The 6,849-nt window shown below is 51.0% G+C and overlaps 1 pseudogene across 1 annotated transcript; it reads left to right on the plus strand.

The window, feature by feature from the left end:
- The first annotated feature begins 5,513 nt into the window (after positions 1–5,513).
- On the plus strand, positions 5,514–5,935 carry LOC112631840 (annotated as a pseudogene). Its single transcript, XR_003121209.1, has one exon. The product of XR_003121209.1 is annotated as a 28S ribosomal protein S21, mitochondrial-like (transcript).
- Positions 5,936–6,849: the final 914 nt, after the last annotated feature.

Raw genomic sequence — 6,849 nt, forward strand, 5'->3', positions numbered from 1 at the left:
CCTCACTACAAATCGGCTCTCTCGGGGGATTAGTGGCTCCGCGAAAGTGCACACAGGCGCGGCGGGCGGGAGGGCCAGGGGCCGGGCGCGGCGGGCACTCCCTGGCCCGGCCCCGCCCGGGAGGCCCTGGGGAAGCGCGGGGGCCTCGGTAGCAGGGGCCGGGGTCCTGTCGCGGTGGCTCGGGGTCCGCTGCTCCCCTGGCCCTTCATCCTCCTCCGCCCCTTCCACGTGGGGTACCGGGCTGCCGGCCACGTGGGGGAACGCGAGCCCCGGGTGGCCCCGGCCCCGTGGGGCCCCGCCCAGCCAGCGGCGCCGACCAGCCCCCTTCCCGGTCCCCGGGCTCCAACTTCCTCCTGGGCCCCCGCACCGGCCGCTTCTGCCTTCTCAGGCCCGCGGGGTCAGGCGCGGGCCGGCCGCAGGGGGCACTTGCGCTCCCCAAATCCAGATCCGGGAGACCGTGCCGGAGAGGCGGCGACCGCTGTGGGTGCGCAGGGAAGGGGCCCTCTGTGCTGCAAGTTGCAGCAGTGCTGTGCCCTAAAAGAAGCAAAACATTCTTACACATTAAAAAAAAAGAAAAGAAAAGAAAGAAAAGATTCCCTCTTGCTGCCTGTATCTCGCCGGGGCATTTGAGAAGCCCTGTGTTGGGTCGGAGCCCCGGGCCTCGAGGAGGGAGGCGCGCTGCAGCGTGGGGGCCCGCGGCTCGGGGTCCTGGGCTTGCGCGGCGGCCCGGAGCTCACGCCGTCCTGACGTCTCGAGGTTGGAGTCTGCACACCGAGCCTGGGGAACCAGGCCCAGCTACCGCTCGCGGCCCAACGAGCACCTGGGCTAAATTCCCTGCCTGTGACCCGCGACGTCCGAGCGCCGTCTCCGGAAGGGAGCTGGTGGCCGCGGAGTGTGGGGTCTTCTCCCTGTGCCCCAGGGCCCCCCAAACTCTCTTCTCACTACCCTGAGTTCGGCGTGCATCCTCCCAGAATCCCTGGGTGGGCTGAACTGAGCCCTTAAGATCGATTTGTTTAAAAACCCTATTGAGATATTAGGAACTGGATTGAGATGTCGAGCAGGAAAGGAGTGGGAGGGGTCTGGGGTCCGGCCTTTGGAGGCCGCAGGGACCGCCATTCCGCGAACCCAGCCGCGCGGTGTGGCCTCCTCCATCCCTGAGTGCCCAGAGCCCTGCAGAGCCGAGGAAACTTAGAGCCAAGGCCAGGGGGCCGGAGGAGAGGCCACTGAGCCGCGCGACCCTTTTCTGCATCCCAAAGAGCGTTGCTCCAAGCCTCCCAGTCTTCATTAAACATTTCTTAAATCCTGCCCCAGCCCGCCGCGGGGCTTGTTTGCCAAAGTGCACCAGGTGCGGCCTGAGCGACCTGCAGTGGAGGGGCCGGGACTATAGATGATAGCTTAATCACTCAACAAGATTTTAAAACGTGATTGAAGACCGCCTACCTGTGAGGGCAGCGCGGACCAGGCCTTTCTTGTCCGCAGGTCCACGTAATGCGGTCACTAAGAATCCCGCCGCACGGTTTTCGCGTGGCCCTCGTAGGGCCTGGCCAGGCCAACTGAGGGGCGCACCGGGCTGCGCTTCCATCGAGGAATCCTCGCACATGCACTCACGGTTGTTTTTTCTTCTGGCAACCCTGGATCTCCACAAACTGATCTTCAGGGCGCTTCCCTCTTCAGCAGTTTTGCCTCAAGGGCATGGCGCCTCAACTAGGTTTTGGCTATAAACAAACCGCGGCCACCGCCGGGCTACCAGGTTACCAGTACCTGTTCTTCGGAGTTTCTTAGGCATAAACTATAAGAACTACAAATAAAGATATTCTGCTTCCTTATTTCACAGAAGTCTTTGGTTCTGAGTGGCCTTCTCAGGAAGAAACCACAAAAAGCCTGATTTTCCGTATCATTCCTTCACTTTCACGCGTTCTACAAATTTGAATTCAGACTTGGAAAGTATTATTAATATGTTCTTGGCCGGGCGCGGTGGCTTACGCCTGTAATCCCAGCACTTTGGGAGGCCGAGGCGGGCCGATCACGAGGTCAGATCAAGACCATCCTGGCTAACACGGTGAAACCCCGTCTCTAACAACAACAAAAAAAAATACAAAAATTAGCTGGGCCTGGTGGCGTGCGCGTGTAATCCCAGCTACTTGGGAGGCTGGGGCAGCAGAATCGCTTGAACCAGGGAGGCGGAGGTTGCAATGAGCCAAGATTGCACCACTGCATTCCAGTCTGGGCGACAGAGCGAAACTCCGTCTCAAAAAATGAGAAAGTATCATTATTATTATAATTACACTGCATTAAGTATTATTGTTGTTGTTTGTTATTATTATTATTGAGACGGAGTCTCAGTCTGTCACCAGGCTGGAGTGCAGTGGCGCGATCTCGGCTCACTGCAAGCTTCGCCTCCTGGGTTCACGCCGTTTTCCTGCCTCAGCCTCCTGAGTAGCTGGGACTACAGGTACGCGCCACCATGTCCGGCTAATTTTTTTTTTTTTTTTGTATTTTTAGTAGAGATGGGGTTTCACCGTGTTAGCCAGGATGGTCTTGATTTGACCTCGTGATCGGCCCGCCTCGGCCTCCCAAAGTGCTGGGATTACTGGTGTGAGCCACACGCCCGGAAGAGAAAGTATTATTAATGTATTATTTGTTTTGAAAACATTAAAAGCAAGGCATCCTGAGAGCTGAAAATTGTTTCTCACTTCAATTTACCTGCGTTTTAAAATGTGATGCTCATTTGCCTCCAACATGTGAATTATTTCATACTTTTTTTTTTTTAAAGATGTTGCAAACAAAAAACCCAATTCAGAAATGGCCAAAGACTCTATAGACATTTCTCCAAGGAAGGTAGACAAATGGCCAACGGCCAGTAGGCACATGAAAAGATGGTTTGCCTTACTGGTCATTAGAGAAATGCAAATCAAAACCACCATGTTACTACTTCATGTTCACCGGGATGGCTTTTATCAACAAAAGAGAAAAAAAAAACCACATGTATTGAGGAGGATGTGGAGAAATGGGAACCCTTGGCCCGGCGCAGTGGCTCACACCTGTAATCCCAACACTTTGGGAGGCCAAGGTGGGCAGATCATCTGAGGTCAGGAGTTTGAGACCAGCCTGGTCAACATGGTGAAACTAAAAATACTAAAAATACAAAAAATTAGCCAGGCATGGTGCACATGCCTGTGGTTCCAGCTACTGGGGAGGCTGAGGAAGAAGAATCGCTTGAACCCAGGAGGTGGAGGTTGCAGTGAGCCAAGATTGGGCCATTGCACTCCAGCCTGGGCAACAAGAGTGAAACTCCATCTCAAAAAAAGAAAAAAAAAGTAATGAAAAAAAAGAGAGATCCACAGCCCCAGTGTGGAGCATTGAGTTTGTAAGGCACTTATTTTCTTCCGTCTGGCAGCCTTTAAACAGGATGGCATAATTCCTTCCCTACTTTATACCTCCTCGGGAGCACTTCTGATGTCTATAGGAACCCAGGGGCTGAAAAAGGCCCGTGGGACCGGCCTGCGGCTACATCACAGCATGCCTCCCCCTGCTACAATCAAAGACCTCTAACCGAGGTTCTTATTTCTCAGTTTCCTATCTTTCCTATTTCATTTCCAGGAACCAATGGCTGTTGAAAAAAAAGATAGTGGCCCTAGATAATAGTGGGTCCTTTTATTGTAACTGTTTTGTGCAATAAAATGGACTAGTTGTGTGCACTTGAGTATTTCAAGGGTCTGTGCAGCGAGAGTTACTGGGAGTTGGACTTAACTGTATTGTTACTCACCTATCTCTGTTATTCAGGGTTCAGCTCACTTCAGAACCACAATTATCTGAAGCTCTCAGTTGCTGTCCTCAGTGGAAGTGGGAATTTTGCTGCAATGTTTTATAGAATAACAGTGCTCTCTTTGGCTATAATATAATCACTATATGATTCATACTGAATTCAAATCAGTGAATACATATTGCCTTTATAGATGCCATGGCCCTTTCCAAACATGCATTAAAAATCCTAGGCTCGGCCGGGCAAGGTGGCTCACTCCTGTAATTCCAGCACTTTGGGAGGCCGAGGCGGGCGAATCATGAAGTCAGGAGATCGAGACCATCCTGGTCAACATGGTGAAACCCCATCTCTACTAAAAAAATACAAAAATTAGCTGGGCATGGTGGTGGGCGCCTGTAATCCCAGCAACTCAGGAGGCTGAGGCGGGAGAATTGCTTGAACCAGGGAGGCGGAGGTTGCAGTGAGCCGAGATCGTGCCACTGCGCTCCAGCCTGGCGACAGAGCAAGACTGTGCTCATGCCCGACGTACGCAGTAAGGGGTGCAGATCGGAGTGGTTGAAGCTGTCAGTTTCAGGATCTAATTGGCATTTGGGTTTAAGCCCATCACTTTTATTTTTAAATTAAACACACACACACACATACGCTGCCTGAGCCCTTTTGAAAAACAGTGACTACAGTCCTAGGAAAACAAAAGCAAACACATTGATCCACAGACACAAGTGAATCTGTATTGTAACATCCAGAAGAAATCAGCAAACATACCGTGCAACTACTACTCAACAAACATTGAAGGAAGGTCTGCTCCGTTCCTGGCCCAGGCTGGACCCTGGGTACAGTGATTAACCCCAGCTGGTCACTATCTCCAAGGAGAGAGCATCCCAGGGAAACTGCATTGGCTCAAGTATTATCTCATTTAAGCCTCATAATACTGTGAAGTAGGGATTAAGATTCCACAGTTGTCTGTGGGAAAGGTGAAACTCCCAGAAAGATTAGGTACTGAGCCTGGCTTCCCAGGCATGTGACCCTATGCTCTAAAGGGAGAACTTGGCTTTGCTGTCACCGTCTTAAAAATGTTTTATTAAATTTTTAATTTTTTGTAGAGATGATGTCTTGCTATCTTGTCCAGGCTGCTCTTGAACTCCTGGCCTCAAGTGATCCTCCTACCTCGGCCTCCCAGCGTGTTGAGATTGCAGGCATGAGCCACTGGGCCCGGACTTAATAATTTTGAACAAGGGACTTTGCATCTTCATTTTGCACTGGGCCCCACAAACTGTGTAGCTGGTTCTGATTACATTCATTTAGATTAAAAAGACCCCATCCTTGCACCGTAGAACACAAAGTGGTAAAGCCAAGCAGCCTTCATTGTCAGCCCATGGAGTCACATAGAAATGAACATGAGTCTAACAAGCCCCCTGGCCTCTCACTAGGCCACCGCCTTGCATGTGCAGTGAGTCCACCCATGGAATGTTAATTTTCCTACACTGCAGCAGGGCAGGCCCGTGACATGCAGACCTCAGACAAGTCAGCAATGGTAACTAAAGCCGGAGTCACACAGGCTACTGACTCAGTGAGACCAGTAGTGAGGCCACGATGGGATTACTGCTGAGAATGACCAAGCATGGGACAGAGATGGAATGGCAGCCTCCCGGCAGCTGCTGCACATGGAGGAAAGAGCTCCATTATCGTAGGAAATGATTCAGCCCCAACCAGAATTAGCTTCATGGTCAAAAGCTCCTGATCCCAGGGTCCACTAGGTACTGAGCGCGCCAGGCTCTCCAGAGTAAAGACTTAAATCCAAAGCCATGGCCAAACATCTGAAGGTCATTGCCAGGACTGTGATGGCACAGGAAGGGAACGTGGAAAGTGCATACAGGACCCTAAACAGAATCCTAACTATGGAAGGGCTCGTTGAGGACATTAGGCGTCGGCGGTGTTATGAGAAGCCATGCCACCGGCGACAGAGGGAAAGCCATGAGAGGCCCAGCAGATCTACAGCATGGAAATGGCTCGCAAGATAACTTCTTGATGCGAAAGAATCGGGCAGATCGGTGGCAGGGCTGCTGAGGCCTGCGGATGGGACACTCAGTGTGAAACCCTCATCCAGTTTTGTCTCCATCTCATTTCTTTGAACAATCCCATTTCCTATTACCTTTCTCTACAATAAACTCAATCACATGTTGGTAAGAAGGCCTCCACATACAGAAAACAATCCCGTTAGTCAGCAATGGACCCTCTTTTACTAAATGAAAGGAGAAACTGAGTCTGAAGAAGTGTAAGAGTAGAATGGCATTTGCCAGGGGCCGGGAGGGGGCAATGAGGAGTTATTGTTTAATGGGTACAGAGTTGTAGTTTGGGAAGATGCAAAAGTTCAGGAGGTGATGGCCAGGCGTGGTGGCTCATGCCTGTTATCCCCGCACTTTGGGAGGCTGAGGTGGGTGGATCACTTGAGGCCAGGAGTTCCAGACCAGCCTGGCCAACATGGTAAAACCCCGTCTGTACTAAAAATACAAAAAAAAAAGAAAAAGAAAAATTAGCCGGGCGTAGTGGTGCACACCTGTAGTTCCAGCTACTTGGGAGACTGAGGCAGGAGAATTGCTTGAACCGGACAGAGTGAGATTCCGTCTCAAAAAAAACCCCCAAAAAACAAAACAGGAGATGGACGGTAGATGGTGATGGTGGTTGCACAGATGGTAAATGTCCTTCATGCCACTGAACTGTACACTTAAATGCTTACGATGGTAAAACAATGGTAAATTTTATGTTTACTACTATAAAAGCTTTTTTGAAAGTTAAGACAACAACAACAACAACAAAAGCTCCTCATATCACCTACAGTTTTGGCACCTGCAAAATACCCTAATAACAGAGCTGACTTCAGTGAGCCTGTCTTCCCCAGGGAACTCTCTACTTAAAAAAAAAAAATGTGCCCACGCTTTCCCCTGAGTATCTACAAATATACAAAGAGGGCCCCTGGTTATCTGGTCAGCTGGCCAGGGGAGCCCATGTCAGGTTTGATTAGACACCATTCATGGTGCCCTTACTTGCCTCTGGAAAGCATCATTGTTTCATGTTGGTTGGAGTGGCCC

Source organism: Theropithecus gelada, chromosome 9 (genome assembly GCF_003255815.1).
Source record: "Theropithecus gelada isolate Dixy chromosome 9, Tgel_1.0, whole genome shotgun sequence".
Lineage (NCBI taxonomy): Eukaryota > Metazoa > Chordata > Mammalia > Primates > Cercopithecidae > Theropithecus > Theropithecus gelada.